General features: G+C 47.6%; 1 pseudogene; it reads right to left on the minus strand.

Annotated features, from left to right (window-relative positions):
• The window catches only part of LOC139998727 (adenylate cyclase type 10-like), a 152378-nt pseudogene that overhangs the window by 36315 nt on the left and 101989 nt on the right, over positions 1-14074 (minus strand).

A 14074-nucleotide genomic window follows, 5' to 3' on the forward strand; every position in this document is an offset into this window, starting at 1 on the left:
CCACAGCTCTCCGAGGAGGAGGGCAGGCAGATGCACGAAGGCAGGGGTGAGCACACCTCCCTTCCTCACTCCTCCTCCTCCTCCCACTTCCAAGTGGAAAAGGACACACGAATGGCACTGCCCTATGTTTGAGGATAAGGACAGGGACGGAGTGGTGAAGAACAAAGCCCAGCTGGCCCACACAGTTGAGTAGAGCAGGGCACAGGATTAGCACCGTGGACAGACATCCCTCTTACGTAGCTATTGCCCTGTTCCTTGTGTTGCTGTTCACAGTACAGGATTCCTCTCCCCAAGTGCAATAGCACAGAAAGACTGTAATACATGACTAGGTGATCTCCCCCCAAAGCAAAACTGCAACAATATCTTACCTCCAGCAAAACACACATTTGTTGGCACAAGCAAGGCTCGGCGTGGCTTCCATGCAGCGATGGCTCTCAATTCCATAAAATGTGTGCTTGTAGCAGCCGCCTCGGCCTCGAAGCATCGACTGGCAGCAGAAAAAGACACAAATACTGAGAAAGTTAAAACACATTGTCTGTAACCAAGCCAAGTGCAAAGATTTCAAGTCTGCTCCCTGGGCATATTTGCAGTTTTCAATCACTAGTAAATTTGGTGTTCAGCCACCTGTGATGGGTACAGCGAGCCAGGTCACAGCTATGCAACAGGTCAGAATAATGACAGATGCAGTCTGTTTTAAGAAATTTTTAATAGGCATATCACCATGCAGTCTGATTGTGTAAGTTTCCTCTCACACAGCTTTAAACTTGACACCATAAGTGCCTTGTTTCTGTAAGGATCTATCCAATCAGCATCTTCTCACTTGCAGCACCAAAGCATAACTGTGCTCCACCGAACCTTTTAACTGAACCAGCCAACAGAAGAAAGCAGGTAAAGCCACTTAAGCCATAAGAAATATTATTGCAAGAGCCCAATCAAGAGTAACAAGGATCAATTTAAACGCTGCACTATGAAACACTCAGTTCTTTCCATGTGTCTAGTAAAGCATTTCTTCTAGCACTAAATTAAACGAATATCCTGACCTTATAAACCCTCATTCACACCAGTCATTGGCTCCAGCAGCACATTGCACGTTCCTCCACAGAGCTGCAGCAGCCTTCCCATCGGAATTTGTCTCCTATTTAGTATGCAAGTTGCTTGGAGCAAAGACTGTCTTTCATTACCTCAGTTAAATAATAATAAATGAGAAAGGATCTTTACCATTCTCCAGAGAAAATTTGAAATATAACATAATAACTTTTAATCTATCTTCCTCTACCTGAAGTGTCCTAGTGATCCAAGAGAAAGTTTCCACTGAGCACTAGGGAAAGAATAGGTAATGCCTAGCATATGTACAGCATTGCTGGAAGATTAAACAAAATAGAAAATATCACTTATTCTACCCATCCCTCAAATGACAGAGGTTTCAGGAGACTCACAAGTTCTAGGAGAGCAAGTTGTATTATGGATTTCATAAAACAGGCAAATTGGACCCTGCCTTAAATTTGCAGGGTTCATGCTCTTTTCCAGAATACAACAGACACAATCATTTTAATCTGAGATATCACTGTGGAGCGCTGCTTAATACTATTCCTCGTAGCCCTGGCTCCTTCTCTCCACTGATACAAATCTGGAACAAACTTCCTGAAGACAGAAGCATATCGGTGTGAATCTGAGTCAAAGCCACTGCCTGTAACCAATTTCAGCTCAATTTATTAGAAGGCTTTATGTTCAATTCCTGCTTAAGCTAAAAATAGTATGGTACTATCTAAGCACACAGAGCTGCTATTTATTTTGTGAAATGGCTTTACAGTGCTGCATTAAATTTCAGTTCTTTAATAAAAATAGGTTCTCTGGTTTTCTCTCAGTCACAGCATTGATGAAGTCTGACAAGTTTTTCTTTAAACATTTTGTGGCCTTCTCTGACGCTAAAAATGATGGAAGAGAAATATTTGCAAGAGTAAACAGCAGAAGCATCACTGGGATCAGTATGTCTCAAATATTCATGACAATACAACGGTGGGCTCTTTAAGCTGTTCACAAACTGTCTTTTGATAAGACAGTTCATTGATACCAGCCATTTCAATAAAAACCTCACTGCAGCCACCCACTTAGGTGATTGCCATTCAAAGAGCTCTTTTCAAAAATAAACAAAGTTAATCATGCAGCAAAAAGAGAGCTGAGAGACCAAGGAACTGATCGCTGCCACAGCTCAAGAATTAGAGATGCGCTGGCATTTTGATGAGATGCTGATTCCTGGTTTATCATCCTGCAAATGCTGAAGGCTTGAGCGCGTTAAAATCAATGTTACTCCTCAAATGTTACAGGCCATTACAGGCCAGCTTTCAACTTCAGAATCAGAAAATATGTTTGCATCTACAAAAAGTTATAAAAAATATCAACACTTTGTATTTCAAATATTGACAAAGAAACAATCACCTTTCACACCGTCTTCCACTCAATCTGCAAGATTTGTAAGTCCTCAGCTCTTGATCTTCTGCTCAGACAGTAAACTCAGCACGTCAGGGACATTCTTTGTTCTGCTGAGATGACAGCAGCTGCTGATCCATGGCAGAAGCTCTGCTGCAAGAGAAACATTAGTAAGTGAATATCAGAATAACAAGGTATAAAAGAGATGCTTGGAAGCTGACAGAAATGAGGCATGAGACATTTTGTCTGAACACAAACTGGATCTCTATTCCTCTTCACATTCTCCACTCACTACATTCTTCCTAACAATGATGAAAGGATGGGACCAACATTTGTTGATTTCTCTTTTCCTTCCCCGGAAGCTGTTTTGGCCCCTTTCACTACCCAACCACATAGCAATGGACAGAAAAGAGGGTCATAAAATTCAACCCTTCATTTCTTTCATGAGCACTTTTTTGGCTGCTCTTTCTTATGCAGCACAATCAAAAAGTGATTCTAGCCACACTGCTCCTACACCTGCCTCTGAACAGCATCTTTGAGCTGAAATGAGCATCCTTGCAATCAAACAGTACTTTCTGAAGGAAGAAATAGATTATTGGATAGGAAATCTGGCCTCTTTCCAGATGGGTGACTGGGGAATAATCATAGCACAAGAACAAGCATAGCAGTTCTGCAGCCAGGAAGACATAAATCGGACATTTCAAGCCAAGGCCTAATCATTCATCATCTACACTTAACATCACTCTTTCAGTCAAAATATTTCACCTTCTCTGTCTGTAGGCAGCCCTAGACACTGTTACACGTGTGTCACAGTGTGGCCGCTCCGTCCTCTATCCCTGCCCCTTCTATTTTTCTTCTTTGCAGAAAGGACAGACTTTCCTTTCCATACTTGTGCTGCCCTTCATAAAAAAAAGGATTTCTGGAGGAAGTCTGAGTCCACATGACAAGGACAAAAATCTTGAAGAATGAACATAAACGCTCAGAAACCCTTGATGGAATATAAAAGAAGAAAAAAAAAAAATCACTCTTCTTCCTGTAAAACATAACGTTTGAGATAGGCGTCTCAAAAGAGAATGCTTTGGCAGTTATTTCCTTATAGCAGTGCAAAACTCAGTGCAGTAGGGTTTGTTTTCTTTCTCAGGGTATCCCCTGGGCACGCAGGCACCTACACGTGCTGTGTGTGACAGGGTTATCCCTTTGCATGTGCAAACCAAGCTTGTGTGACTGGCACCTCCTCTTTGCTTCAAATCCCCAGAAGAGCTCTAACCGGAGTCTTTTTCCCACTTGCACCTGCCATTTTGAAACATTTTTGGATCAAGTCCTCAAACACATCATGGAACTGCTTGAGTGGACCAGAATCGTAATACCAAAAGATCCTTAAACTTTGTTAGAGGAAAACAAGACTTAGAGGAAAGCAAAGAACTGCACAAACAGAAACAGTTGAAATAACCTGTCATAAAACATCTCTAGATGTGGTCCAGCCTTACTGCCACTGACCTAAATCACAGGTCTTCTAGAAGCATCATTCTCAGTGATGACTACAATACAATCAAAATAGTGCACCCTTTCCTTCCCCAGTTCCCAAACCCCAGTACAATAACATATACTGACAAAGAGCTTCTTCGACCTCCCAAGAGGGAGGCTTAAAGAGCTTCTTTAAGGCTTCTTCGACCTCCCAACCTCAGGCCAGCTTCCTAGTCACTCTGCAACAATGCTTGCAGGCAGAGATAATCATGGAAGTACATAGTTCAGGCACCTAAGCTCCAGATAATACTGTGCAGCCCGGACATGAAGCCTTGCCATGCTGAGCTGAACTGTCTGACCATGGAAGACACTGAAACCTTGCCTCTGGCCACCCTAGCATGCCATAGACCAAATACTAGCAGCAACCTCCACAGCAGCTGGGGTGTTGAAAATACAGGCAAATAAGATTCAATGTCAGTCACTGCCACGATCCAAAGCATAAATACAGCCCTTTGTGTTGGTTCTGTCTATTTTTCATTTAAATCAAATCTCTCTTTTTGTGCATGATCAAAACCTGAACACTAGGTTAGATCTTTAAAAAAAAAAAAAAAAAAAGCTGTATGTTGTCCCTCAGGAGCAGCTCAAAGTTCCTAAAATAACCTCTTGTCCTCTTCCCAATTGTCCTTTATGGGGCTGTTGAGTCTCACAGAAGCTGCAAGACTGCTCCATTCATTGAAGCTAATTAGGCCTCAGCATCTTTTCATATCCTTTGATGGATGGCTAACTTCCTGATCAGACCTCTCGGTCTTCAACGTAATCCTAATGATGTTGAACTTCAGCAGTTCCCCTGGAAAAGGAGCAGAGGTGTCTCTGCCTTGCATGCAGTGCTACGGGGATACTATGCTCTACAGCAGTGAAAGCCACTAGAGAATGAGCTGTGAAAAACCATGACACGGCTGTGCACTTCGAGATGTCTTCTGCTTTTGCCTTCTTGTGGCAGAGACACGGCAATATAAACAAGTCCACAGTCCTGCTGGTATCCAAACTGCAGCTATTCCTGCTGAAAAGGCTTGTGCAGGAGAATTTTACCTCCAATGTAGCTGGCGACTGATCCTCAGACAGTGCAGTTCGGAGACAAAGCGGGGCTGCTCCCTGCACAGGCTACCCAAACTCGTTAAGGCCTGCTATTCCCTAGAGACCAGTCACCTTCTACGTGCTGCCATCACAAGCTCTAAGAAGCAGAAACTGCAGCAGCAGAGTGTTTTCTTGTGCAACGTGGCTGATCTTGGTTTGGAGAACAGCCCAGAAACACTCTAGCTTACAACTCAGCCTCTCTGCTGTCAGGAAGTGTCAGAAAGCCCCAGTTTTCCCACCTGCTTTCAGAGATCAAAAGGACAGTGAATAAAGGGTTCAGCTCAGGTGCTCTTTGAGGTCATCCCCAGGCAATGAACACGTCTGACTCTGGAGGAAGGCTGGGCTCCCACAGGACAGTTTGGGATCCCTCGGGCAAGGGATGGCTCTCCACTCTTGACAGCGTAAGCAGGCGTGGAACCAGGCAGATGCAGGTTCAAGAGAACAGGCAGGTTCTCACACAGCCAAACTCATGTCTCTGTGACCTGCCAGGGTCATGGAGTGGGTCCCCTATGGGGTAGAGAGGTATCAGTGAAACTAGCCATGTCTGTCCTCGATTCTTAAACACTTCTTCTCCTGCATGTGCCATCAGAGGGCAAGCCCATCCCTTGCTTTCCAGGCAGACAGTAGAAAACTAAGCTAATTCCTGACAAATGTAGTCATTGTGAGCCTGAACTGCATCAGAAGACACTTTTGGGAGGACTGGCTGTCTCTGCAGCAAAGCTTTTGAAGGTCAGCCAGTCCTGACAAGTCACTGGGACAAAACAGTATTTTACAGACATTCCACATACTAGCTTCTAAAGATGTTCTCTGAGATGTGGTCAGAGGAGATAGCTGGTCCAAAGGACCAGGATTAAACCTGCAATGGCAACCTGCACTCCCATCAGAACATGAGAAAGCCCCAGCCAGGAGGATGATACTAGAGCCCCCTCCCCAGAACATTGTCTCCATTGCACCTGCCAATAAGGGCTTTCCTCTTCTTTGGAGACATTCTACCCACAGCACTGACCCTGCAGTGCTGCTGAGATGCACACACCAAGGATTCAAGCTGTGCCATGAGGCAGGACAAGCTGGATGGCACATGAACACAGAGGAAAAGCACATGCCTGCAGCTGCAGCCCAGCAGCCAGCACTCGCCCACTACCTCCCAGGTCCCACATCTCCTGAGACTCTCCTCAGGCTCGCTCCCATGCTAACACAGCAGATACTGACAGGGCAGGCCTCATTCCTCCTCCAGTGGACACGACTTTTACAGAAACCAAAGACTGTTACATCCCCATCACAGCTCCCTTCTTCCACCTCTGTAGTGAGGCAGGTGAAGATTTGAGGAAAAATAAACGGGAGCACACAGGCTGGGGCAAGCTATGCTGCTTTCGTTATTTGAGTGTGATTGAGCTGTTGCTAACAAGTTTTCCACAATCACATAGTTAAGTAACATGCCTTTGGAGAAGAAAAAAAAAGCATAACGGAGGGGAAAGGAGAGGGGAGAGAGTAAAGAATCACCATGGTCATCCTGTCTCATAAGTCAATTCAGTATGAGGAGTAGCTCTCCCTGAGCAGATCTATAACTCTTCCCTGGCTTCCGCTGAAACAAGCTGCATTCACACAGACTTGCCCAGCTCACAGGACAGCCCAAAGAGCCCAAATGCATTGTGGTGTCTCCTGAGGGGCATGGGCCTGCCTGGGGCTCATCCCAAAGAGTCCCTCTCTATGCTCAAAGGGCAGGCAGCCACAAACATCCTTTTCTGTCAGTCCCCTCACCCATGCAGCAGTGCTGATTCTACTCATGAGGAAAACACCCCCATGACACTGTTCAGCGTTGCCAGATGTCTCTAATGGGATTTAGACTATCCTCCACGCCCTTATGTCAGCTACTTTTCCAGTCACCCTGGGGCTCTCATTATAATCGCTTTGGTACCACAGAACAGCCTGCTCTCTTACAAGGACTTTACAACTGAGCTGATGTCCCCCTGACTGTACGACTGTTCCGAGTGTTTTTCCTCAGCTTCCCCATGTCAAAAAAGCTCATCTGGGACAAAGAAATTGAAAAGCTTTGACTTGGTTAAAAGGGGAAGGAACCCTACAGCATCAGTCGGTGGGTCAGCAAGCCCATGGCCTAGCACTGAGGAGCAGGTGACAGTTGCTTTTCTGCTACCAAGAAAGGGATCTAGCACAGTCCACGTGACTTACAGCTTGTGTTAGCAAAATGTCCTCCAAGGTCTGTACACACACCCTTTTACCAAGCTGTTTCTAGAACACCTTAAAAACAACCGGCATTGGGTGTTTGTGTTGGCGTTCTGGGGGAAGGCAGACAACAGTGACTACATGAATTCCTCTTGTGGTCAACCTTCCTCTGAAAGCTGGCAGACGACGCTGACGTGTGCTCTGAACAAGTACAACCCCAGCCTCACTGCTTCCCTGCTCAGGGAGATAACAGGCAGAAGAACAAACGTTGCAAGAAGAATAGGTCTGCGGCATCACAGGACCCTTCCTCTGACAGTGCAGAAGTGTGGACCACATCCCTCCAGCCTGGTCCTGCAGCACACCGGCAGATCCTACATAGTCTATTGTACAGCCTGTGGTTCACCTCCTGCCATGGGCAGCCAAAAAGAGAGCCTGTGCTGCTCCGGAAACATATGGTCTTCTTTGCTAAGCAGCACCAGGCAAGTCTAGCAACAACTAATTCCTGCTCCAATGTGAACAGGCCTTCTTCATGTGTTCCAGTAGTCACCATTTCTGATTGCAATGCTTTCAGTGGGGGCAAGCAAGCAAGTTCTGGCTCGTCAGGTGTTGTCACTAACCACCTTAGAAAAAAGCACCAATCCAACTTAGTTTTTTTATATAGCCATCAATGTATCTTGGGCTTCACGTTTTTGTCTTAACAGAACAAAAGGACTTTTTGCATGAGTGGTACCTCACACCTCAAGGAACGAGACACCACCATCAGCCCACCCACAGAGCCAGGACCAGCCTCTGACCCTGTGGGTCAGGCCCTCACTAGCTGAACACGTTGCAGCAGCCTAAGGGACTTGTCATTTCTAGTCTGCAGCTAGTAAAGTCATAGTCCTTGACTGGACTCCTCCTCCCACAACATACCATATCCGCCACTTTGAACTGAGGAAAACAAGGCAACATGGTAATGAAGCTCTGAAACATTTCAGGAGGTGCAGTCTGTGTCAGAAACACGATGTGTCCCAGTCGTTGCCCCCAAAAAGTGCTTCCAAGTCATAGCATTATTTCCTTCTTGTTTTTCTTCTTGTTTAAAATGGAAAAAAAAAACAAAAAAACAACAACAAAAAAAACAATATTCAGCACTGGTTTTTTGTTTTTTGTTTTTTAATATCAGGGAGAATTGCCACTTGCCTTTCTGACTCTGTAAAACAAACAAAAAAACAACAGCCAAAAAAAAACCAACTGCCTTTTAATCTTAATGAAAACCCAGGTTTTCACCTAAAAACAGGTGCTGCCAGGAAAAACAAACAAACAAACAAAAAAAAACAACCAACCAGCCAAAAACAACAACAACAACAACAACAACAACAAAAAAACTGTCCACCTTCTTGAAGTCAAAAGCCTTCACCACAGAAATACCAAGCACTTTGGAAATCCAGGAAAGACAGGAGTTTCTCCTTCAGGCCTTCTTGCTGGTGAACCCTGCCTGATGAATATGCTGCACACAGAAAAGGATTTCCAGGAACATCAGGGATATCTAAAGACACACCACTCATGTTGCCTCTACTTGGATATTCCAAATACCCCTGGAAATCCTATGGTCTTTCTATTTTCCACAGTGCTGGTCAGCAAGGATCAGGTTTCCCTCAGACTCACTCTGGCTCACCCAGACCACAGCATCTTCACAGGTGCCTGTCACTTGGGACAGAGCTTCTCAGGGCCCCAGTGTTGCAGGAAGCACGGCCGAAAGCACGACAGACACACAGTAGAGTCAGATCATGCTCCTCCATTTTATTGCCCGAATAGCCTAACTTTTATAGAGAACTTAACAGGGGTGGACAGTGTTTCACACAAGATTATTGGTCAAAAGCACTCAGACAAACAACTGCAAGAAAACAACCCCACCTGCAAGAAAACAACCCCCTTGTGATTAGCAGTCACATAAACCTTGTCCTTGAAGCCAGCTACTGGTAACAATATTTTTCTGAGTTCCTCAATTGGGCGATGTGGGAACACTGTCATGGGAACTTCTCATAGTTGCCCTGGTAGCTTGGTTTGCTCAGCTACAGCAAGCCATGGGATTTTTGCTGTTTCAAGAAATCCCTCAACAATTCCCCCTTCTTCTTTTGAGCAAACCAAGCCCAACACAGCAGTTTTACAAGTGACTCTATAGCTATACTTACAACACACAACGATGATTACCACCACCATAAACCAAATCCTTAATCCCCTTGTGACTAAACCCAGCAACCATCTACACCTTGTTTCAAACAAGTCAGTGAACCATTGATTGAAAGGATTGATACCATACTGAATCTTTCTCATATGCTCTTTCAGGAAAGTAATGGATTTGTGAATTGACTCATTATGATCAGAAAGGTTTAAACAGTACATTCCCTTAAAGTCCTCACACCCATTCCTTTGAGCCAAAAGCAAGATGTCAATAGCAGCTTGATCCTGTAAAAGCAGATGTCGCAGACTATTTTGATCTGGTAACATTTCCTCAAGTATCTCTGTCGTGGCATAGGCTTGCCTCTCGGCCCAGCATACCAATTTTTCTAAGTTGTTATGTGCGGCCGCAGATGCCACTCCAGGCACTGAAATTGCTAATGCCGCTCTAGCTGCAACCCCACACAATTCAACATTATCATTGCAATCCGATGCAAGCAATGCCCATTTATGTCTGGTGATCTCACGCAACTGTAACAAGCTAGGAGCAAATACAATGAGTTTATCTAAGTAACATGGACATCTGATAGCATTTGCAGCGATACCTTGCCAGGCCCCATCCCCACAAATCAGAAGCACATCAGGAGGTAAGGCCAAAGCTGCACAATTGTTCCAAACACTGTAGTTGTTACCCCTTGTCTCCATGCTACAAACCCCTAAACCCTGCTTAGCAGCGTCATTGTAATCACAGGTGTTATTTGTGTTTTTGTACCAGTATGGCCCTTTCCCGGTTCCTGTAGCAGGATTCACCTGATAGCCACGGCTACGTTCACATTTGTAGCCACCTTTCAGGTTGATACAGATTTGACTACAGATACCAGGGTTTTGACATTCATCAATATCTCCACAGTTTCTCTTGTCTACAAACTCAAACCCAGCTGGACAGTCACATTCATGTATGTTGCATTCCTTCAGGGGCTCATCACCGCAGTCCTTGCAGTCTCTCTGCTGGTTACACACTTTATTGATATCTATGCATTCTCCACTTCTGCACTTGAATTTGCCAGGTCCAGAGCACTGAATAACATTGTTACAGCTTGCTTCATCAGTGCCATCCAGACAGTCTCTCACACCACTGCACTGCCCACTCCCATGGACACAGTTCCCATCTTCACATCTGAACTGGTCTGGCCTGCAGGTCTGAGAAGGGCAGTTAATTTCATCACTTCCATCCTTGCAATCAGGATCTCTGTTACAGTCTTTTTCACCATCACATTTCCAGGACACCAGGATACACTGGGTTGACTGAGGACCACAGCTGATTTCATTTACCTGGCATGTTCTCATATAACACAGATCAGCAATCTCATCAGACCCATTTTCACAGTCCGGATCCCCATCACACTGCCATCTGTTTGGCACACACTGACCACTGTTGCACACAAAGTCAGATTCAACACACATCTTCACACAAGCACTCTCATCACTGCCGTCTGAGCAGTCTTCACATTTTGCTCTAGCACTGTCGGCAGCAGTGCACAGGCAGGTGAGGGCGAGCAGCAGGCAGAATGCCCCACAGCGCGGCAGTGCCTGCCGCCGCCCTGCACCTGTGTCACTTATACTACTCCTATTACCCGTGCTAGTAGTGTCAGTGGCATCCTCCTGGTACCGTTTCTGTCTTTGCCGCCCCTTACTCTCCCCCTTTTCTTTTTGCCACTGACCATTCACCACAAATGGATAAGACACATGATTACTAGTTAGGAAAGAGAGCGTAACGTCTGCTATACGGCTGCAGGCAGTGCCAGCTGCAATCCTAGAAGCTGTTTGTGAACGAGCCTGCCGGTGGTCATTTGGCAGTGTAATCTGCGTCTCTGCACTCCTGCCCTGCAATAGAGCTAAATAGTCATTAATAGTCCGTAGACTGAGGCAACCCCACGGAATGTTATCCAGAAACATAGTTATAACACCGATCTGGGGACGAATAGTCTTTTTTGCATTGCAAGATAAACCTCTTATAAAAAGAATGCCAAAGAGAAGCAGCACAGCCGCTGCTGCCTCCATGGTTACGTCAGACAGGCTGCAGGGTCCTGATGTCCGCCCCTCTGCTCTGTGCCGACTCGCCACACGGTGAGGGTCGGCTGCCGTTGTCCACTGATGCCTCTGGTCTCCCATAGCAACTCGATCTCGGATGTCCCGCATCGCACCGTGATCACGTCAATTTCCCGCGGCCCTCCGCAATTCCACGTCCCGCCGCAACTCTATTCCCCGCGGCCCTCCGCAATTCCACGTCTCGCCGCAACTCTATTTCCCGCGGCCCTCCGCAATTCCACGTCTCGCCGCAACTCCGTTTCCCGCGGCCCTCCGCAATTCCACGTCTCGCCGCAACTCTTTTTCCCGCGGCCCTCCGCAATTCCACGTCTCACCGCAACTCTTTTTCCCGCGGCCCTCCGCAATTCCACGTCTCACCGCAACTCTTTTTCCCGCGGCCCTCCGCAATTCCACGTCTCGCCGCAACTCCGTTTCCCGCGGCCCTCCGCAATTCCACGTCTCGCCGCAACTCCGTTTCCCGCGGCCCTCCGCAATTCCACGTCTCGCCGCAACTCCGTTTACCCGCGGCCCTCCGCAATTCCACGTCCCGCCGCAAAAACCCCGTTTCCCACCGTTTTCACGCGTCTCTCAGCGGGAGTACCGCGTCTCACCGTGAGGCGTGTGTACCGTGTGTCCGGGCCGGTGTCCGGTCTGCTCAAGCGCCGGTCGGATGGGCGCTCCGAAGTCCCGACGGCGCGGCGAGATCGCGGCGCCGCTGGTCCCGGCGCCGCCGGTCCCGGCGCCGCTGGTCTCCTGGTCTACCTGCGTTCGGATGTGCCGGCGCCGCTGGTGTCCCGCTGCGCTGGTGTCCCGCTGCGCTGCGATGTTTGCCCCGGCGCCGCTGCGATGTCCGTGCTCGGCTGCGATGTCTGCTCCGGTGCTGCGATGTCCTGCTCCGGTGCGATGTCTGTTCAGGTCCTGTTCAGGTCTCCCGCTGCGATGTCCTGTTCAGGCCCTGTTCAGGTCTCAGCCTGTTCGGGCGCCATATGTTGCAGGAAGCACGGCCGAAAGCACGACAGACACACAGTAGAGTCAGATCATGCTCCTCCATTTTATTGCCCGAATAGCCTAACTTTTATAGAGAACTTAACAGGGGTGGACAGTGTTTCACACAAGATTATTGGTCAAAAGCACTCAGACAAACAACTGCAAGAAAACAACCCCACCTGCAAGAAAACAACCCCCTTGTGATTAGCAGTCACATAAACCTTGTCCTTGAAGCCAGCTACTGGTAACAATATTTTTCTGAGTTCCTCAATTGGGCGATGTGGGAACACTGTCATGGGAACTTCTCATAGTTGCCCTGGTAGCTTGGTTTGCTCAGCTACAGCAAGCCATGGGATTTTTGCTGTTTCAAGAAATCCCTCAACACCCCAGATTCACCTTTCAGGTGCTCTTCACAGGGGAACCCGCCTTGCAACATAAAATCATAGAAAATCCTGAGTTGGAAGGGACCCATAAGGATCATCAAGTCCAACTCCTGGCACCACACAGGTCTACCCAAAAACTCAGACCGTATGACTAAGAGCACAGTCCAATCGCTTCTTAAATTCTGACAGGCTTGGTGCAGTGACTACTTCCCTGGGGAGCCTGTTCCAGTGCGTGACCACCCTCTTAGTGAAGAACCTCTTCCTGATGTCCAGCCTAAACTTCCCCTGCCTCACCTTAACACCATTCCCGCAGGTCCTTTCACTGGTGATTACGGAGCACAGGTGAGTGCCTGCCTCTGCACTCCCCCTCGCTAGGAAGTTGTATGCTGTGATGAGGTCCCCCCACAGCCTCCTCTTCTCCAGGAGGAACAGGCCAAGCGACCTCAGCCGCTCTTCTTACATCTTCCCCTCTAGTCCCTTCACCATCTTCATCATCCTCCTCTGGACACTCTCCAACAGTGTTGCATCCTTTTTGTACTGTGGTGCCCAGAACTGCACACAGTGCTCGAGGTGAGGTGGGACTAGCACAGAGTAGAGTGGGACAATCACCTCCCTCAACCAACTGGTGATGCCGTGCTTGATACACCCCAGGATACGGTTGGCCTTCCTGGCTGCCAGGGCACGCTGCTGGCTCATATTCAACTTGCTGTCAGCCACAACCCCCAGATCCCTCTCTGCGGGGCTGCTCTCCAGTGCCTCATCACCCAGTCTGTACGTATAGCCAGGCTTGCCCCGTCCTGGGTGCAGGACCCGGCCCTTGCTTTAGTTAAGCTTCATGTGGTTGATGATCGCCCAGCCCTCCAATCTGTCCAGATCTCTCTGGACAGAGATGATTAGCAGATGTGTCCAGTGGAGCTGCACGGCCTGGGGACGAGTTGACCATGGAGGAGAGGAATGTCATGAGACCGCTCAGCCTGCAGACACACCGTCCACTGGCAGAGGTACAGACTCAGCCCTGCTGAGGACCTGTGCAAGGTGGCTCCATGCCCCACCCCAGAGGAGGAACTTATTGCAGCAGAACAGAGGAAGGGACACAGCAGCTATTGACAAGCTTAAAGACGAATCTGAGGGTCCAAATGAGCCATGCCCTCCACAGGAATTACCTAGAGTAGCCACTGCCCAAGAGGCCCAGAAGAACCACTGCCATTTGGAATCTGTAAGCAAAATCCAAGTAATGCTTGGCAAGATCTGAG

Source organism: Anas platyrhynchos, chromosome 15 (assembly GCF_047663525.1).
Source record: "Anas platyrhynchos isolate ZD024472 breed Pekin duck chromosome 15, IASCAAS_PekinDuck_T2T, whole genome shotgun sequence".
NCBI lineage: Eukaryota > Metazoa > Chordata > Aves > Anseriformes > Anatidae > Anas > Anas platyrhynchos.